The following is a 22873-nucleotide window of genomic DNA, read 5'->3' as shown; positions in this document are numbered from 1 at the left end:
AAGAGAAAACAAGGGCTGTGTGTAAAAAACACATTCCCCCCAAATGGGCTGTCAGTTGTAGTGGGAGCCATTGTGTGAATACATTAGAAACCATTTTACTGCTTCAGGTCACTGTGACCTTGACCTTTGACCTAGAAACCTGAAAATCAATAGGGGTCATCTGCCAGTCATGACCAATGTACCAATGAAGTTTAAAGATCCTACGCTTAAGCATTCTTGAGTTATCATCCGCAAACCATTTTACTGTTTCGAGTCACTGTGACCTTGACCTTTGACCAAGTGACCTGAAAATCAATAGGGGTCATCTGCCAGTCATAATCGATGTACCTAAAGAAGTTTCATGATCTTAGGCCTAAGCGTTCTTGAGTTATCATACGGAAACCATTTGGTGGATGGACCGACTGACGGACAGACCCAGTACATGTGCAAAATAATATACCCCCTCTTCTTTGAAGGGGGGCATAAATATTAATGAAGTACCTTAAGTGATAAAGATGTGCTGTTTTTACTTTTGTATTATCCAAGCATCTACCGCAATTAAAACAAGTAAACTCGTTGAATTGATATCCCCTGCAAAAAATAATTTTTGTGACAGACGGACAGACAGTCATACGGATTGACAGACAATGTCTCCGCCTTTGGCTGGGAATAATCAGTTACTGTGATAGTTAAAGATATTGTGTTTTGTGGTGCTGTTGGCCAATGATTTCAATTAATATTTATTGTTTCTTATATAATTAGAAGGCTGAGAATTGGAACCAACTAAATTGCACTGCAGTTTTGCAAATGTCAGCAATGTTCCAAGGCGATGACCCCAGCTTTAATCTTTTATGTGTGTATGCTGCTTCGTACTCTTTTGGCAATTGGTCACTTGCTTTTAATAAAGGATCACCTAATTGTATATAATGAGAATGCAATAGTGCTCCAGCAGCTGAAGTTTCACTTCTTTATTATATTATGATAGAAAATTTAATACAGAAAACCCATCAGGTTGCAATATTGTATCTAGGTTAACAAGAGCTGTCTCCATAGGAGTACATATGCCCCCGATAAACGCTTTCATAGAAGTTATACGTATTTTTCGAAACCTAAACGCATTTTTCGAAAACCTAAACGCGGACCCTAAGTTCAAGGTCAAAGGGGTCAAAATTTGTGTACATAATTATGGAAAGGCCTTGTCCATATACACATATGCTTACCAAATATGAATGTTACATCTGAAGCGACATAGAAGTTATGAGCATCGAAATCTAAATGCAAAGTGTGACAGACAGACGGACTGACAGATGGACAGTGTGATCACTATATGCCCTCCTTCGGGGGCATAAAAACTAAGCTAACAGTTAGCAACAAGATTGTGACTATGAGTATTAAATCTTAAATAAAATTAATATGCAAACCACAGTATTCCTGATAAAACTTGTGGAACAAAACAGTACATGTAACTTAGACAGATTCAACTTATCAACTTATCAAGTATTTATGAGCATGTCATTCATGTCCTGTTTTAAGATAATATTTTTCACCTTAATTCAAGTACAAGAACAATTGAAAGTTTTTTTAAGAAAGCAATACTTAACATATTAATGTGACATCCACTTGGTAGCTTCTAAAGAATTTGATAAATTCCCTATTTGGCTGAAAACATAAACGCGAGTTCTCCCACTTTTACTTGAACAATTTTCAAGGACAGGAAGAATGCTGATTCCTATTTGTTTACACTGTATTTGTTTGATTATACAAAGGGAAAGTAAGTGACCTTAATGTTTGACCAAAAGAGACCAAATATCCAATCAAAATAAGCTTCATGTGTTCAACATAATTTTGACTTTTTCCTTTGAACCTGAGGTGCCAAATATGCAATATAAGAAGGTTATATCTTCAGGAATGTTGACCCTGACCTTTGAACATGTACCAACATTTAATCTGCATAATTTTTGTTCATCTAAACTATGTCTGTTTTGGCTCAAAATATGAAACATAAAAAAGTTAAAATGCTACATGAGTACTATAAAACTTATGTCATTGATCTACCATAAGCTATGATAAAACTGGCCTTCTTAATGGCTAAAAGTACTACAACGGTCAATTAACTTCTGGGTCAGAATGGAAAATGGTTGGAAAATTTTCATTAATGCTTATGAAAAGTGCCAAGTCTTCATGCACCCACCAATTGGCTTTTAATTGCCAACATTGCCAAAACAATGTCTGGAAAATGAAAATACCCTCCTCAACCTGGCATAAGTCTTCAGTTACCTGAACTGTTCATGCTATAAAGCATTAACCCCATATATATTGTGTATGTGTACCCAAGCAACACTGACAGTCTGGCTTATAAAAAAATTCAATTAAACAAATCTTAGATCCAAAGATGTGTACAATGAACTTTGTCTTATTTCACCTGCCAGTTTTATTATTACACCCCTTGTATTATGGTAACAATTGTTAAACAATTTAATGGTGTCAAGTCAAAACAGACCATCAAATTGACCAGTGGTTTATGACCATTTGTTATGGCCAGTTCTAACAGCACAAATCCAGTCAGCTAACAATAAATTTCCAAAGTTTTCTGGTTTTTTATACAATACAAATCACAAATTTTGACAAATTATCAGCCATTAATGAATTCTTAGAGACATGTTTATGCTAATTGTAATGTTACCATGATGTCAATTCAGAATTTAAATTCTTAACATGTTGTTTTTTTCGGCGTTAGCTGTATACGCCAGCTTTTCACCTTACCGACCTTTGTTAGCGTCCAATAGAATTCAAATAAAACTTCTCGCGGCCAAGTACAGATGAATACACTTCATTGACTGCATTGGCTGATTTGATAAAACCACTAGAACATTGGAAACATGTCCGCGTCTTTGTAAAACTGTTTTACTGCGTGTTCAGCAGGAAACAGTTTTATCTCTAACAAAAAGGCTTCATAGATAGAACAGTTTTACACTCAATCTCGACATCAATACAGTTTGTGCGTGCACCTTTTATTTTCAGAGGATTTCCCAGCGCGAGAACGTTGTGTACTTAAAGGCCATATTCTCATATTTAGTACTGACTTCCATATTCCTGTCAACATGTTATATGTAAAAGTATAAAGAGCAGTGGAAGCGATGCCTCACTAATTAATGCATAGCATTTCAACCCGCGAGGTATAAGGGGTCGGTTCGCGGTTAGTGTGTTTGAATGTCAGAGTTTATATACAGGTCAGACCTTATGTGCTGATCGGAGTTCGCGGTCAGTAACATAATCGGTATATAATAAAGACGCTATAGCGTGTTCTAGGTGAACTGGAATTTCCTTTAGACCAGAAAGATGTTAAATGAAGATATCCAGCGATATTATTTTATGGCATGTCAATAATAGATTCTTAATGTGTTTTCAATAAAATACCATGATAAATATTATTTTTAATTAATTAACAAGAATTATTCCATCATATTTACTAATGTATTATTGCATCATATTGACTAAATAATGTATTAAGTATGAGCGCGATGATTCTCGATACTGTTAATAATCGAATCAAATACACGTAGCAATGCCCGATAAACCACTCAAACAGGTTTGTACGAAGAACGCGCTTATACATATTTAAAATATGTACGGAGACTTCGCGTGTGGTCGGTTGACTTTGGTTTTCTGTTTTGTATCTAAAGGTTTATGACCAGCAATATATAATAATGTAAAATAAGCCGCGAAAACTCCGCGTAACATCCCGTACTGCGTTTGATGCAGCTAAATACTGCACAGAAAAAGATATTGGCTATCCTTGATCTCATTCATTTAAATCTTTATTTTCCATAAACTCCAACCACAATCAACGCCGTATATCTTTTTTAAAGATATTTCTTGTTTGTTGTGTCTCAGCTTTAAAGTTATTTTTTGTTAAACAACAAAAATGTAAAAATACAATGAAACATACTTTGAAACAGCTTTTTCAATACAGTCGAAACTGACCTAACGGCCACCTGAGAATAATGGTCAACTCAGGGTTCCCTCTGTGCTTTAAAAAGTTGTCGCCACTCACTTTCGCCAAATTTAAAAAGTTGTCGCCACACTGGGGCAACATTTAGGCAATGAAGATCATATTATTATAATACAAACACAAACTGAGCATTTTACAGTATGTTAAAGAATTTATTTAATAACAGTATTATTAATACTAACAACACATTTAACATTGTTCATTAAATAAAGGCACATTCAATCAGTTGTAAGTCTTGTTAATTGACACTTTCTTAGCAGCCTGAATATGTTGCCATAGCTTGGTTGCTTCAGCATGCAGCTTTCTGGTAATCTGAAAATACAAAAAGGGAAAAATAATATTAATATACTACTACTAATAATAAACTAATGTGTAGTATAAAAATAATATAAATGTGTGCTAGCACATGACTACATAAAGCTCATAACACAACAGTCAAATAAAATAAGCATTTGTGTACATGTATATTAAATTGTGTGTCAAATAGATTTTCATGTGTGTCAAATGGATTTGTCAAATGGACTTTCATGTGCTTAACGATGTTTACCTTTTCTAAAACAGTACATCCGATAGTGAATTAATTGATTAGTTATGAGAGTATAAAGAGTTCATACAGCATATATTGTGTGTTGGAAATCATATTGAAGGAAATGAAATTCTGATAAACAACTGTCTTTGTTTGTTTTTTGTTTGTTAGCTGGTGAATGTTAGCGGGGGACCGTTTGCATTTTTGAATGAGTCTCATAATTATCAGAATCTAATGTTTACTTTCTAAAAGTCGTTATACACTCTGAACTTGCCATGTTGACAAGTAAAACAGAAATGTCACCATTTACATGTAAATAGAATCAATATATCTAAAATGTTCAATTATTTTCTATAATTACATCGATTTTTCTAAACACAATCGATACTTACCTTTTTGAGTGTCACATGGTTGTCAATGTTACGGTCTTGGAATCGGCTTCGAACACTGTGACAAACACTTCACATTTAAGCGCAAAGTCGGTATATTTCAATATTGCCTTATCTCTGAAGCAATAAAACTGCCAACCAATTAAGATAACTTGCAACAACACCCCAGATAATGGCAATTATCACCATAACATGCCACTTTGCGGTAGTCTGCAGTCAGCACCATGCTCCATTGATAAAAGCCGTATCGCTTACATCATGAAAATCTATAGTATTATGACTGCTGTAAAGCGGCTGGTAAACACAGCGTCTTTTGTCATTTTAAGAAAATATGATCGCAGAAAAATGACGATTTTTTTATAAAATCGCCATTTACAAAATTTTGTCGCCAGATTTTTTATTTTGTCGCAATTGGCGCCAATGGCGATCAACAGCGGGAACCCTGCAACTGCAGACAACGGTCAGTCTGGATTCCTCCCCCCCCCCCCCCAATTATATTCCACTCAGAAATTCATGTTTGAAATGAAAACAACGGTCATGCGTCAGTTGTCTCGAGTCGCGAAAATTAAAAGCACAGCACATCATTTGTCCGTCTTTTTTGCGGGTAAAGCGTCTGATAGCGGTAATTGCCTTCGATATTATAAAAGCGGCCCGCTGCGAGTAAACAAATAATAGGGTGTTGAGAAGATTTGTTTTCCGGGGATAATTATGGGGGGTATCTTCAAAAGAAAATATGTCAGAGTTTGTGATACGTTTAAAGTAATTATTGCCAATTAAATGACCGCTAATTAGTACATTTTACTTACAACCTTGAGTATGGTTTTGAAAATAACATTAATTTTGTGGATCATTTTTTTAAAGAGCTTTCTAGCGCACACAACACTTTTAAAAGCAATCGGAATAATAAATCACAGAATAACAATGAGTGGTAAGCGTAAGTTTCCTCACATTAGAGAAGTGAGTCAAGTGTTTGAAACTGTCTGAATCTGGAAAAAGTTATCGTGTAATAGCAAGTGAGCTCTGTGCTGGACGTATGCAAGTGCAGCATGAGCTTAAGTGTAAGCGAGAAATCACGGAGGAGTATGAATCCAATGCAAATCTGAGTTTGAAACATCCGAAATTTGACACAGAATCAGCAGGTTGAACGATCTGATTTTTAATTGGTTCACCTAGGCTATTGATCTTTTGATATATGTTTCTGGACCAATGATTCAAGAAAAAGAAAGGAAGTTTGCTGGTGAATTAGGTTTGAAATGATTTTAAGGGCAGCAATGGTTGGCTGGAATCATTTCTGAAACGTAATAATATCGTGTTTAAAACTCAAAGTGGGGAACCCAGTGAGACGGTAAAATATAGCCATTGATAAGGACCTGGCCATTTGTGAGACCAAAATAAAGGACTGGGAGAGGTCTGCGATGGAACTTATAGACGAACTTGTACCCACACATCCGGATGCGGAAACCTAAAAGGAGGAAAAAAACTCTGCACTTCCACCATCCAGCACCGTCAGCTCCGTCAGCAAAACATGCCAGTACATCGATCGCTTAAAGAATGTTGCTTTGTCAAAGAACAACCAGGTGATGCAAATGACTCCATCATGAAATTTCAAGACGAATTCTTTTCGCATTTGGTCAAGTGTTTGGTATTCAAAAAACAGATTAGTGATTTTTTTAATCGTGGAGTGAATCAGGCAATGTTTGGATTGTTGCGAGTGAGAATGGTTGTGTGTGTTTTGAAGTTTTTTAGTGATAAGTTATTTTGTTTTTTGTGCATGATGTGCTATGTTTTTTTGATAAAGAATGAATGAATGTTTGTAATTTGTATGAGGTTGTTGAATGAAAATACTGTTTGTGTACGAATATATTTTAACAAATTTTTGTGTCTTTTTCTTTGAATGACAATGGTACAGTTACACCGTACTATTGGTTTATGACAGTGAATCCACTTTTTAGACTTGCTCGGACGTGACGTCAATTGCAAGTGACAAGCTTTATTTACTGAATGAACAAGATGCATGAGTAAACAATTATACTTTAGTTATAATTATAACAATTGATAAAGTAATTGATTTAGTTTAACAATATGAAATTAAATCAATCTATATAGATATTATTCTGTATTATTCAATGTCAGTTTATGCTGTTATTATGCTTAGTTATCGGCAATGAGCCTTTGTTTTAAACTGTATGCAAACGACTGGGTGGGATAACAATGTAGCAATACTACCAACTGACCAACCATCTTAAAATTGTGATCCGAAAACAAAGGTCGCCTGTGGACAATGGTCACTTTGGTCATTTCCCTTGACTGACCGCTGTTCTCAGGTTTGACTGTATTTCTTTTTTTAGCTCATCTATTTTTTGAAAAAAAATTATGAGCTATTGTCATCACCTTGGCGTTGGCGTCGGCGTCCGGTTAAGTTTTGCGTTTAGGTCCACTTTTCTCAGAAAGTATCAATGCTATTGCATTCAAACTTGCTACACTTACTTACTATCATAAGGGGACTGGGCAGGCAAAGTTTGATAACTCTTGCGTGCATTTTGACAGAATTATGTGCCCTTTTTATAATGAGAAAATTGAAAATTTTGGTTAAGTTTTGTGTTTAGGTCCATTTTATTCCTTAAGTATCAAAGCTATTGCTTTCATACTTGCAACACTTACTAACAATCATGAGGGGACTGTGCAGGCAAAGTAATGTAACTCTGACTGGCATATTGACAGAATTATGTGCCCTTTCTATACTTAGAAAATTGAAAATTTTGTTAAGTTTTGTGTTTAGGTCCACTTAATTCCTACAGTATCAAAGCTATTGCTTTCATACTTGCAACACTTATAAACTATCATAAGGGTACTGTGCAGGCAAAGTTATGTAACTCTGACTGGCATTTGGACGGAATTATGGGCCCTTTATACTTAGAAAATTGAAAATTGAAAAGTTTTGTGTTTTGGTCCACTTTACCCCTAAAGTATCATAGATATTGCTTTCATACTTGGAACAATCACAAACTATCATAAGGGTACAGTAAAAGGACAAGTTGCATAACTCTGGTTGTCATTTTTACGGAATTATGGCCCTTTTTTGACTTAGTAACTTTGAATATATGGTTTAATTTTGTGTTTTGATCCACTTTTCTTCTTAAGTATCAAGGCTATTGCTTTCAAACTTCAAATACTTTCATGCTATCATGAGGTTACTGTACCTGGCAAGTTGAATTTTACCTTGACCTTTGAATGACCTTGACTCTCAAGGTCAAATTATTAAATTTTGCTAAAATTGCCATAACTTCTTTATTTATGATTAGATTTGATTGATACTTTGACAAAACTACTCTTACCTGACATACCACAAACGACTCCACCCAAACCATCCCCCGTGCCCCCCCCCCCCTCCCCCCCCCCCCGAATCCCCCCTCCCCCCCTCCTCTAATTTTTTTTTTTTTAAGATCATCTCACAAATGACCACCACACCCTCACACTATACACCCCCACCCCCCAAATTATTTTTTTTGGGACGGTTAAAAAACACAAATATTTATTTTTAGTATTTTATGTTTGAAATACCGTCCAACCATCACATCCAAGAATCCACCACCCACCCATTTGCATTTTTTTTCCGCATTTTTGGAAGATAATGTAATAAATGTCCACACCCCCACACTATACACCCCTCTTCACTCCACCCCTCCCTCCTTTGTGATTGAAAATGAGAGTCCCTTCACCTTTAAAAAGAACATAGATGAGCGGTCTGCACCCGCAAGGTGGTGCTCTTGTTATAGGATTCTTATAATTTCAACAAGTCCTAATTGAACATGCAAAAAAGTGGTGATAAATATACCTCTGTCATTTAAGCATGTCCACTTGATCTATAAATGAATCCTTACTATGACATCTCTCAACAGAAACCATGCCCCACTTGCAAACAGTCAAAGTGCTCAGTGACAGCCTGTCCTTAGGCCACAAAAAATTGATTAAATGTTCATCCTATTAACCGCACCTAAAAATCTTTTTAAAAAATAAATATAGTTTTATTTTACTCCCGCAGCAACAATTTGCTGCCCACCTATTTATTAAATGATTAAGTTGAATTTTGTAAACGTATTTTTACGACATAGACTGTTATTTACGCTTTGCGTTATTAGATTGGTTTATGGTAAAAACAAGGGGCAAAATTGTCACAAAACCAGGTTTTCAATTTGAAAAAAGTCTGATAAAGGGAGACAATTCAAAATGTGCATTGTTACCCCCATTGTGTAAAATTCAATCTATTTTTACTAGTGGCGACCTTGATTTCAATTTGAAAAAAAAAGTCTGATAAAGAGAGACAACTCAAAATCAAGATGACTGTGCATTGTTATAAATTGTTCATAGTTTAAAAATAAATATATTTTTAGTTGCGGCGACCTTGACCTTGGAGATATTGATGTAATTCTTTCGCGCAACACAACGTCCAATGATCAGGTGAACACATGTGCAATATGATTTTAAAATCTCACAAAGAATGACATAGTTATGGTCCTGACAAGGTCATTTATGGCCATTTTTGACCTTTGAACTCAAATTGTGACCTTGACCTTGGAGATATCAACGTAATTCTTTCCCGCGACACAACGTCTAATGATGGTGAACAAATATGCCAAATGATTTTCAAATCTTTGACAATGAATGACATAGTTATGGCCCGGACAAGCTCATTTATGGCCATTTTTGAACTTTGAACTCAAATTGTGACCTTGACCTTGGAGATAACGACGTAATTCTTTCGCGCGTCACACCGTCTATTAATGGTGAACAAATGATTTTAAAATCTTACAATGAACGACAAAGTTATGGCCCGGACAAGCTTGTTCCGCCTGCCCGCCTGCCCACCAGCCCGCCAACATTCGCCAATCTAATGACCAGTTTTTTTCTTCGGAAAATCTGGTTAAAAATCCGGTTAATAATGGCAGCATTCATCTGTCTTGTTGTGTCGGCCAAAGACACAAATGGACATATTAATTTTCCCCCAGGGCAATGAATCATGGCATCACAGATGATTTTAGTGTTTTTATATCTCAGCCCCATCTACATCAGGATGTGAAATGTCGCTGGTATGCATACGTTAAGTAAAGATCTGCAATTAAACTTGTTGGTATTGATTTAAAGTTAAAATAGCAAACATTAACATGCAAATGAGTGTCGCTGTTGAACTGGACAAAAAAATTGAGTATAATATAAATTGTACGAGCCTCTGATCTACTTATCGTTCAAACTGTTGATGGCCAAGTACAAGGTGTACATTATGCCCCTAAAACATAAATTTATCATAATTGCGAATGGGAAAAAACTTTCTGGACCTCAACAACATTACTGGGATTGGATTGACCTTTTTTATATTAAAAAACTAGGGATGCAAGAGGTAAACCGGTTAACCTACCGAAACGACCAATTAACGGGTAACTTTTTTGGCAAAAGGTTAACCTGAAAAAATAATTTTATTTTGCTTTTTCTTGGGATATGTTTTTTTCTATTCATCTAACAATTCGTACGATTTTACATTTTTCGAGCGACTTACTGCCAATTTGCGCTGGCGACTAGTAAGAACAACATGCCGCACCATCAACGGTAGTAAATAATGTGTCAACAAAAAAGGCAATAAAGCAATAAATCAGTACCTTTGTGGTAACAAACAGGAGGTATATTTTGAAAATCGGCACTGTTTTGTTTAACTCGCGAAAAAAATAACCAGCGAACTGCGGGGAGTGGGGGCTATTTGTGAAGACGCAATTGACACGTTCATCGAACTCGCGATAAAATTCAGTTGAGACATTGGATGGCTTATTTTGATGTTTTGTTTACCAATATCCAACACTGATTGCCCGCGAAAATAAAGAATTTATAAGTAACCTTTTATCAACAATTGCATTTATAGTTCAAATCTTGATGAGTTCACGTCTTAGTTGTTATATCAGAAATTAAAATCATTGTCAGTAATTTACGTCATCCATGATTCCCTCACTACCGTCTGAGGCAGGTTTTATTTTAGAAAGCAAATAATTTAACTAATTTAATAAGTTAAATTAATAATACAATTAAAAGAGAATAAACCAAGAAACACACCATTTGTGAGCGATACGACACGAACGTAACATAACCCAACCAAAAATAAGCTTATGACCCATGAAAATGAACATTGTGTAAAACTTAAATTTTGTATTCATATTCTTTTTCTCAGGGAAAATAAAAACAATATATAGCAAACATTTACAAAATTATTAAAACTAGAGCTTTGTCACAGACGTGACGAATACTCCCACATGCCGCATTGACAAATAATATTTTGCATGTCGTCTTCACATTAAAACGAACTAAGTGACCCCTTGACCTAGTTTTTGACCCAGAAAGGCCCATGTTCTAACTTGGCCTTAAGATCATCTCCATAAAACTTCTGACCAAGTTTGGTGAAGATCAGATGTAAACTACTTGAAATAGAGAGCGGACACAATGCTGAATGTTAAAAAATGCACTAAGTAACCCCGTGACCTAGTTTTATGCCCAGAATGGCCCATATTCAAACTTGTCCTAGAGATCATTTAGATAAAACTTGTGACCAAGTTTGGTGAGGATTGGATGAAAACTACTTGAATTAGAGAGCGGACAACATGGTGAGGTTTAAAACGCACTAAGATACCCTGTGACCTAGTTTTTGACCCAGCATAACCCATATTCAAACTTGACCTAGACATCATCTAGATACAACTTCTGACCAAGTTTGGTGAAGATTGGATGAAACCTACTTGAATTAGAGAGCGGACAACATTGTGATGTTTAAAACGCACTTAGTGACCGTTTTTGACCCGGCATAACCCATTTTCAAACTTGCCCTAGACATTATCAAGATACATTACTTCTGACCAATTTTGGTGAAGATTGGATAAAAACTACTTGAATTAGAGAGAAGACAACATGGTGAGGTTTAAAACACACTAAGTGACCCCGTGACCTAGTTTTTGACCCGGCATGGCCCATGTTTAAACTTGACCCACACATCATCTAGTTACAACTTCTGACCAAGTGTGGTGAAGATCGGATTTAAACTACTTGAAATAGAGAGCGGACATCATGCTCAATGTGTAAAATGTACTAAGTGACCCTGTGACCTAGTTTTTGACCTGGCATGGCCCATGTTCGAACTTGGCTTTCAGATCATCTAGATAAAACTTCTGACCAAGTTTGGTGAAGATCGGATGAAAACTACTTGAATAAGAGAGAGGACACCATGCTGAATGTTAAAAAACGCACTAAGTGACCCCATGACCTAGTTTTTGACCTAGCAAGGCCCATGTTTAACTTGGCCTTAAAATCATCTAGATAGAACTTCTGACCAAGTTTGGTGAAGATCGGATGAAAACTACTTGAATTCGAGAGCGGACAACATGCTGAATGTTTAAAACGCACTAAGTGACCCCGTGACCTAGTTTTTGACCCGGCAAGGCCCATGTTCGAACTTGGCCTAGACATCATGTAGATTCAACTTCCGACCAAGTTTGGTGAAGATCGGATGAAAACTACTTCAATTAGAGAGCGGACACTTAATACGGACCGACAGACCGACCAACAGACCGACCGACAGACAAGTTCACTCCAATACACCCCCTAAACTATGTTTGTGGGGGTATTATAAATGTTACAATACATTTTATTAAAAAACATACATGTTATCAACGCAAGATTTCAAATTACTTTCGTTTCTACAGAGAGTACAGGTACGAGCGGTAGGACATTGTTTACGTATACTTTAACATTTTAACTACTAAAGGTGTGTCGGTTAACTGGTTACTAACTGGTTATAGCAATAGGTAAACTGGTTAATGATTTTTGTAACCTCTTGCATCCCTATAAAAAACAAAACTTTTACTACCCATTTCTTATTTTTCTTTAATAAGGAAGTTATGGGTTTTTTTACTTTACAAAGCTTGTAAACTTCTCATTTCTAATTTTAACAGTGCTGAACTAACAAAAGAAATGCATGAGTATTGTATAATACCATAACATATGATATTTAGAACTTGTACAAATGCCAGATATTTCATATCAGTGTGTTATTTTTTTCCCAAGCAATAGTCCCCTACAGGCTCAACCATTATCAGAAATTCCACCATTGTCAGAATTAAAAAAAAAAAATATTTGTTGCCATAGCAACCAGAATTTTTGACGTAGGAACAAAATGAAATGACGTGCATAATGTCCATATTGCCATCTATCTATGTTTCAAGTTTCAGTTTATATATGCACAAATCAATACAATGCTACACCAAGGCATTGAGAAACTTTCAAATGTTGGCATAAATTGTCAGTTAAAACCTGAGTCACTGAAATAGATACTGTTCAATTAACATTATAAAAATCCTCAACTTAAATTTCCTGATAGCTTCAAGTCAGAAACAACTGAAAGTTATTTTTTCTTGTTGTTGAGTGTTCTAAAAAGTCAGTATTTCCTTAAAGGCTCTATAAAGTTGACAAATCAAATTATTATACATATAAACTGGTCTAATTTTACCGGATTTCAGTTACTCTTGCATAAAAATTGATAATAACACAGCTTAGGCATACATGCCAGACGTCCTGATCTTGGCGGGACAGTCCTGCTTTTGGGGTGTTTGTCCTGGTGTCCCGATGTAACACTACTTGTCCCGACATTCGAACAAAACCATATATGCTCTTTAAGTTCACAATAAAATTCCCTATTCAAGCTCTGTCTGGCTTTAATTACCATCGCTAATCCCTTTATATTAACAAACCATATCTACTAGTCGAGTGATCCAGTGTTGTTTTTGACACATTATCAGCGATATATCGGCAAATTATTGATTTTATCGGGCATTCACACCAGGGTATTTTTATGATAAGGGTCGTTAATTGCTAGGGATAGATGCATCGTAGTGCATTAAGCAGATTGCTTTTGTATTTCATGGCCCAAATCAAGCCCAAAGATACAATTATTACGCGGTATTCAGTGTATTATATGTCAAACAAATCGAGCGCTGACCGATACCAGAGATATAAATTTACTTTCGTTTTTGGCTGATTTTCAGAAAATAATTTGTACATATTGCATCAATCTAAATTTAGAGTTAATGGATGATTGGTTGAATAAAAACAGTGCTCGATGTGCGCACATCCTGTTGAACGTTGCCTTAGTCACAAATGGGTTCATCTGCATAGTGCACATGTTTGTTTACTTCCGTAAAATGGAGAACGTCTGTGTTCATGCAATTCCAAACACATTTATTATCAATATTTGCCAGAAATTATGAGGTTTTGTAAGTAATTAGCTGATTACTGACTTCAGTTAAGGTGGCATGATTGATCGTTTTAGGTGTCCTGCTTTTTGGTAAAAAAAATTTTTAATGGACTGTCCCGATTTGGACCCGAAAATTTCTGGCATGTATGGCTTTGGTGCAAATGTGTCACAAATTATGGAAGATATTCCCGTTTTATAATTTGAAGAAATGTTTAAAACTTTGAAATTTCCGTATATTTTCGCTATCTCCGATGTTCCTCGGCTTCTTTCGTAAAGTACGGATATATTGGAAAACCGGTTCTGAATCGCTACCTATGACTCAGTTCCTATTATAGTCAGGCCTTTGTGTTTTCCTTGTCTGAAGGGATTCAAGCTTGCTTTTGGTTCTGCTGTCCAAGTTAAAACAGAAACAGTGAAATTCCTTCTTGGTTTGAAGAGTGTGTCTGGATTGTGTTTTGGTGTAACGTTCCAAAGAGCCAGTGCACAAATCATAAACAATGACAATAATTAACACAAAAAGATGAAAAACGATTGAACATACATACATACATTCCCGCAAAATGAACACAGACATCTTGAACCAAATTGATATACCGTCTTTATCCTAATAAACGCTCCCGCCCTAATAAACGCGCCCCTATCGTAAAATAACATGAAGGAGTGATCAAAATAATAGCGCCCCTTTTTCTCGGCTGCTAAGGGGTAAAGTAATTGCATTTTATTGACAGAACATTCTTTTTTTCAACAAGGTACAGTACAGCTCACGCAAAACCAACAAATTCCGCGATCGGCAGAGTTTGATGATATCAAGTGTTCGCGGAGTTGACTCGGCATCGACCATCTGGTTGCTGCGTCTGTTCGCTGAGACGAGCCTCGGCATGATGCCGAGGAAATTGTTGGTGTTGTGAAACTCCGCGAACACTCTTATTAACCATAATTTACCTAGGATAGAAACTTATCACAAGTTCCGAATCATAAACTTTATTAAATGTACATTATTTACGTTCGGACATAAACTATCAAAGCCAATCCCCTCCCCGATTTTTTTTTTATTTGTTTGTAGAACAATATGGGATTGTTAGTGTTTTCAAATTTCAACATGTATTTCACACCTTGACAGTTTTTTCTGTCTTTTTAAATGCCGCGTATAAAACAAAACCGTGTTCGCACCTAGCTGTAGGATACTGCACCTGGATGAGTGATAATTGTGTGTTTGATAAGGCAAGTAATAGTTTGAAGCCATAGAGAATTCATAACTGATTGTAATAATCTTGTTGTCCCGAGTCTCTCGATTCCCCGATACATACATTTAAACTGTCTCAATCGCATACATGCAACTTCTCCCGTCTTTATCCATTACTCGATAATCTCGCATATGCCCGATTTCCATTTTTAAAAGCAAATTTCGGTTAATATTGATGATAAAAGTGCTCAATTTCTGCATATGCTTCTATTGAAAGATTTGATGAAATAAGCGCCCAATCAGGACAGTTGTATTACAGCATGCGTAAATCACCTGACATGGTTTGCACTCGTCGTGTACAGCTATTTTCGGCTTTAAATTCTAGCCACATATACATAGTGCACATGAATTAAATGAATTTCTTTGTTCTGAAAAAAGCGCGCGAAAAATTGGCGTGGGTGTATTTTTTTGTGAATAAACATTTCATAGCGGGTAAAACATTGAGATCATTAATTTTAATTTCCAATAAAAGTTTCGTTGTGAATTTCAACTAAATCACCGGAGTATGTCGCGAACTACTTGGCATTGACATTTCCTCTTAATAAAATATAATTCAAACACGCTGTATTGTTACCGTAACACTGTTTCAGGTCCTTAATTATTGAAACAATTATTTTATTTTATACTTACTGCACACAAGTGTCGTGTACAGTTCATATTCGTCTGCAACGACCAATAAACAACTTAAATCGGGACGGCAGTATTCCCACTGAACACGCAGTTCATCACCAGAAGCAATGTGTAAATTTAAATTTAGATGCACATGTACACAAGTCATTTTCTGAAAATCGGGAAGAAGTGAAAGTAATCATTTAAAAAATAAACCAACATTTGATTTTATTCAAATGGTCAACATTATTTATATTTTTGTTGTCTGTGTATTTTAGCATGTTGATCTTATGCAAAAAGATTTCTTTTTTTTGTCGATGTTTAAAGCAAGTCTCGTTTCCGAGATTAAACTGTGTAAATTCCTTCGATATGGTAACTGACCTACATTGTTTTGACAAATGACATCCGATGGTAACTGTATGAAGTATGCAGAAAAGCTGACGAAATGTTAAAACAATCGCGTATAAATAAGAACAACAGGGTGTTATCTGTATCTGTTTCTTATATTCATTAATTTGAAATTCTTTTATTCGTTAATTTGAAAATTATTTAACATTTGTTATAGTATACAATCAATATTTGTACATATTTATCCTCGGCGAATCGCCGCGTGTCAAGATGCAGCGTGATTCGGTGGATCGTTGCCGAGGCAGAAACAGAATGATAATGGGGTGCAGATTTCTGGTAAAACTAATTGTGATATGTTTACCATTGCTCAATGATCTTGGAACTTTTCGCAAATACCGGTAAACATATTTTACGTGTCAGTTCATAAAATACCTAAAGGGGGTGAAATAAACGCGCCCCCTTTGTGATTTGCATTGCGCCCGGGCGCGTTTATTAGGATAAAGACGGTATTTGACATCTTTTTCCAAAGTCTGTAATGTTTATATAACATATTTTTTATATGTGATAATATTATAATAAGTTTATAACTTACACTGGAAATGACTGATTCCTGTGATAAAACCACTCTTCAATAAGTAAGCATGTATTTAGCAAGTAACAGTCCTGACAATATAACTTTTAACATAAATAAATTCTTACCAATGAACCAAACATTTTAAGTGCTGAATTAATTAAATATATGTCTATATATCATGCCTAATTGTTTGACATTGAATTCCTTTTTGAGATGCAATATCATGTACACCACACTGATCTGTATTTAAGTTATTATGTTTATGCACTGATATTTATATATTTTCCTGTTTCAATAACAGCTTTTGAAAGCAGTTAAGTGTCATTGATCGGGTCAAATATTTATTAATACCATTTTATTACTTAAATCGTAGATGTAGTTTGTTGATATCAGAGTCTGAGATTGTAAAAAATATGTATGCATTAGTGGTTGAAACTCAAATTACCATACATGTTCACACTAAAGTAAACAAATTAAGCTGCTTTAGACTAGAAAAAAACAGCCTAAAGTGCATGTGCACAAAATGTCATGACAGGTTAGCCTGTGCAGTCTACACAGGCTAATCAGAAATGACTCTTTCCACCTTAACTGGATTTTTGTTTATATTAGAAAAGACTGGCTTCCAACAGAAAATTCCATTCAAGCAATAATTGTGTGAATTGCACAGGCTTATCTGGGACAACACTTTACGCATATGCATTAAGCCCAGTTTTCCCAGAATGAAGCGTGTTCATTGGAGACTGAAATGACCCTTCATATTGATGCACACTTAAACAAGGGACAAAATTGTCACAAAACCAGGTTTTCATTGTGGAAAAAAAAATCTGATAAAGGGAGAAAACTCAAACTGAACTTTTGAAATGAACAAACAAAATTAACCCCCTTTGTAAGTTTGTTTAAAAAAAGAAAATCTATTATTAGTCGTGGCGACCTTGACATTGGAGATATTGACGTGATTCTTTCGTGCGACACACCGTACCATGATGGTGAACAAATGTGCCAAATGATTTTAAAATCTCACAATGATGACCTTGGAGATATCGACGTAATTATTTCGCGCGACACACCGTCCAATGATGGTGAACAAATGTGCCAAATGATTTTAAAATCTGACAATGAACGACATAGTTATGGCCCGGACAAGCTTGTTCCGCCAGCCAGCCAGCCAGCCCGCCCGCATTCGCCAATCTAATAACCAGTTTTTTCCTTCGGAAAACCTGGTTAAAAAAGCCATGAAAAAGTGTTTTAATACATTACAAATATAGATTTTAATGTATGAAACATTTATAAAGGACAGGAAATGCACAGTTTTGTGTAAAACGTCAACAAAATGATATCCATTTTAAGTTATATGTCTTATTTCAGCTTCCTGTAATACTTTTCTTAAAGGTAAAAGAAAATTATATACTTTTTGTGGGGCCAGACGCTGCTTTGCACGATCATTTTCTAAATTCACAAAATAACTTTAAAGATTGCACTCATCCAGAGCTTACAGATAAGTTTTATCGGGTAATAGGGTAATAATCTTCAAAATAATGAATCAATTGGGTAATGGAGAACGTGATTGGGTATCAAAAATTATGATTCCCGCTGATATGAAAAATAATTGGTAATTTGTAACAAAACAAACAAATGTACATGTATTGGGTAATTGCAATAAAGCATTAACTTACACTTTAAAACACCTATCTATGAATTTAATATAACTATGTTAACAATTGCAACAAACATTACTTTAATACGCCTAAATACTGATTGGTTTCTGGTAAATATTTACAGGCCATAAATTATACTGTGAAACCACTATAATTCGTCAGACATTAATTTTCGTCTTCTTTTTGTCCTTTGGCCGATGGACGAATTCAAGATCCTAACGAACATTCATGTCCCATATTTGAAACAAATAAAACTGAATTACCGTAGGCATGAGGCATTTAAATCCAGCGTAATCCACGCATATACACAGGGCTCGAAATTAACACTCGCACACTCGCAAAATGCGAGAAAAAAAGATTGCAAGGTAAGTTATAAGCCACTAGTATTTTTTGTAAGTAAAGAAATAGTGAAAAAAACGAGTTATATTGCTAAATGCGTTCGACGGCGTGAACGCTAAACTGTAGGTCAATTTTTTGAACGTCCGAATACCCATATGCGGAAGCGCATACCTTGTTTGTAGACTGGTAGACTTATAGTACAGATACCCGGATGGTATTGATACAAAGAACATGAAACAGTCGACTATTCACATTCAGTTAAATCCGGTTTTGACACAAAGGGGAGTATATTATACAGTGTACTGACAACTGACATTTCCTGTAAAATGCGAATGCAATAAGGCTGTATCAAATGCGTCGACTTCGTTTAGGGTATACTAGGTTGGCGCTAAGGAAAAAAAATTAGTAGCCAAATTTCAGCACTACGATAACGACCCACATTATAACCTTATCTGCTCAATGAACGACATAATCATTATCATGAATCTATAGGTATCAACAATGACTGTATTAAATTATCAATGAAGTCACATTTAAATAAATTATTTGTTACCTGAAATCAAATAATTTCATGTTTTTTTTTATTTTTCATTTATATTTATTTTCATGCACTGGCATAAACAGTATACAATGTTAGAACTTTCAGATATGCCCCGGTCTTTGATTGGGTGGGTCTTGCTTTGCATGCGTAGAACTTGTCATTGCAGACGACAGCAATAATTTCGCGCTCTTTCTTATAACACGGGTTTTACATGGCATACCGGTATTAATGCAGTCTGCGAAATAAGGGCACGCCCGGTGGCATTAATAATGCATAGTTAATAGTTATAATCACGTGGCTGTAGAAAAACGGTGTATATCAGTTCTACAAATAGACATGATAAAAAATACATGCGCTGGATTTAATTTGTTACCGCATCAAATTATTAACGGGTTTTGTTTTTCACAACTTACTTGCCGTAAGTAATTTTACACTGCTCACCAATTGAAATTAACTTCTCATAATTAATGATTGTTTACAGTACGGTAAATAGGTGTGATGATGATGCCCGAAACCGCCTTTAATGTACTGCTTTATTTACCGGTTTTATATCACGTATTAATGCTACAACTGTGATTCATTGTTAATAAACCTGCGATAAACGCTTACTATGTGACCGACGTCAATCAAAAATAATAATCGCTATATAACTCCGCCTCCATAAACATTCTCGTAACCGATTGGACGTTAAATATCACAGTTTGGCGACTGAAAAGTTACCCGAAAATTTCCCGTGATGCATCTGTCAGCATACATGACTGTGTTATGTGGCTTGAATATACGATACGAGCATCCGGTTATCTCTTATCAATGGACTATCTATTACCACCTGGAGCTTTTATGGCGATTACATGTGGAAATCGGTACCGAGTTCTCTTTAAAAGTAGGGAATATTATATACTTATAGAGAAATATCAGGGTTTTTTGCAATCGCCATTTTCATTAACATTTTAAACTGTAATCGCCAGCTGAAAGATTCAATCGCCTTTGGCGATTTTGGCGATCGGAGACGCTAACATAGGTATAATAGTGTTGATTAGCGCTAATTGTTAACAACTTTATTACCCATTGTGTGTATTGTGTTTTTCAGGGGTGTTGCAGATTATACAGCCAACACGCGGCGAATCCGGATTAAAGACAATACTATTAAATGCAATTAAAATATGACGATGTGTGATCAACACCTGACTGAAATATATTATGCGCTTTTATTACAAATTAATAAAGAACATATTTATTTGTGTTTGGTTGTCCGTGATTGTAATGGAAAAAGACTAATAGGCAATTGGCTTCGTTGTTTAAAACACTCGATAACGGTTATTCAGTCCCACTTATCCGCTAATCATAACAAAGAACGTGTCAATGACATAAAATAATAAGGGACAGTTACTATCACCTGAAATAACAGACTTGTTAATTGGCATATGCCAAACAAGGCCCACCTCCTGCAAGTGACTACCAAGTGTCACCCCTCTTTCCCCAGCAAGATTTTTTCGCAACCGCGTATTACATGTATTACAAACATTAAAAACAAATCGGACGCTTTTTTTTCAAAACCAGAAATGGACGAATTTAAGTGCTGACGAAATAATCATTTTTTTAAAAAGGACGAAATTTCGTGCTGACGAAAATAAATGGTTTCACAGTAAACGTCATCACACAAATACAATTATAGACACCCATTGTGTTTTCATTTGTATTATAATGATATAATGATATAATATTTGTACATTCAGGCTTTAACTATTTCCAAATAATTCTCTATAATGTTTAAAGAAACATGCTGGTTGCATTTTACAGCAAAATTGAATGCTTGTGCAAAATTGTGTCTGAAATTATATGAAAATGATATCTGATAAATTATCTTCATAATAAGTTAAATTCCACTGCAATTTTAGTAGAACTGGATGTTTCAGAACTTGTTTGGGTAGCATTTCTTGTACTGACTTATATTTTATCTAAAACAGGAAGCATTAATTGTTATTTAAACAAAAATTCAACAAACTTTAACCATATCAGCATACATGGAGAAATTGAGTAATGTAGAAATGCAATGCATCGAGATGCATAGTATTACAATCATATTATAAGCCATGTTGCAAATGGCTCTATCTCTTTTAAGTAATGTAATGTAAACTTTGAACATTCTTTGTTCCTTAAGGTTTTGTAGAAAATGAGGCAAAACACCCAAACAGATACCAAATATTGAGAGAAAAACTGTTGATTGTGTATTTGCTTTGCAATATAGGATAATTATAATTTATCAGCTGCATAATTACATTTCAAAATAGGGAATGATGCAAAAAAAAATTCCTATCAACATTTATAAAAGAGACTTACCCTTGTCCAGGCAAACAATTCAAATAAAATCCTTCTGTACTAATACTAATAATGAATTTGAAAAAAAAACACTATAAAGTAGCAAAAAGCTTAATGTACAACTTCATCTTAAACCAAAGATGAAATTTTATGATTTGAATTGTCTACTGCAACACATAAGGAACATTTCAAATAAAGAACAAAGATGACATTGATATATGTGCTGAATAAATACTACCCTAGCTAATTCAACTTTATTTGACTGGGGAATACCCTTGCCTAAGATGTTCATTAAAGCAACTCTTACAGAGAAGATCCTGTTCATTAAAATAACTTGATGTAAACCATGTTAAACCATAATAAGGAATGGCAATATTTAAAATCACGCACAAATCTATAATATCTGAAAAACAGTAGGGATGGCACATATTTATGAATTATGAAACAGCCATGTTTAAATAAGATCAAAATTTTAAGTCATTATAGAAATCTGCAAGACCTTATTAACTGCTGTCTCAAATAATAAAATCTACCAATTAGACTTAGGAGAAGCTTGTATTACACCTTATATTCATGCCAAGATGGTCACAAATTCACAGACAAGTAATAATTAATGACCAACCCTCTGATTTATAAATTTAGTCACCTGAAACCAAACATTGAAATTTTTGTCCTCAGAGCAGACCAAATATAGGGTACATGTATATACTAATTTGAGAAGGATCCTTGTTTATGTGATTGCAACATGTATACATTCTTTTTTATATTCATTACTTTGGAGGATTGCAGTACAGTGAAAGTTATCTCTAAATAAGTCGTGTTCTGAGAAAACTCAGGGCATAATGCATGTGCATAAAGTGTCATCCCAGATTAGCCTGTGCAATCCACACAGGCTAATCAGGGACAACGACTTTCCGCCTCAATTGGATTTTTGCTAAGTAGGTACTTCATTAAAATGTAAAATGTCATAAAAGGGAAAGTGTCGTCCCCGATTAGCCTGTGTGGACTGCACAGGCTAATCTGGGACGACACTTTACGCACATCCGTTATGCCAAGTTT

The 22873-nt window shown here is 35.2% G+C and overlaps 1 protein-coding gene across 5 annotated transcripts in view; it reads right to left on the bottom strand.

Moving 5' to 3' along the window:
* Window positions 1-22873, bottom strand: part of LOC127833654 (phosphatidylinositol 3,4,5-trisphosphate 5-phosphatase 2A-like) — a 148772-nt gene that overhangs the window by 76718 nt on the left and 49181 nt on the right. Inside the window, exon 1 of one of the 5 annotated variants that reach the window (XM_052359050.1) lies at window positions 21836-21994. The exons of the other annotated variants lie outside the window; for them this stretch is intronic. The gene's annotated coding sequence lies outside the window, so the exon portion shown is untranslated. Of the gene's footprint in view, window positions 1-21835; window positions 21995-22873 lie in introns of those variants that run through there. 5 annotated transcript variants of the gene reach the window in all.

The sequence above is a fragment of the Dreissena polymorpha genome, chromosome 6, assembly GCF_020536995.1.
Source record: "Dreissena polymorpha isolate Duluth1 chromosome 6, UMN_Dpol_1.0, whole genome shotgun sequence".
In the NCBI taxonomy this organism is placed as follows: Eukaryota; Metazoa; Mollusca; class Bivalvia; order Myida; family Dreissenidae; genus Dreissena; species Dreissena polymorpha.
The sequence above is the reverse complement of the archived record's forward strand: the minus strand, read 5'-3'. Positions and strand labels throughout refer to the sequence as shown.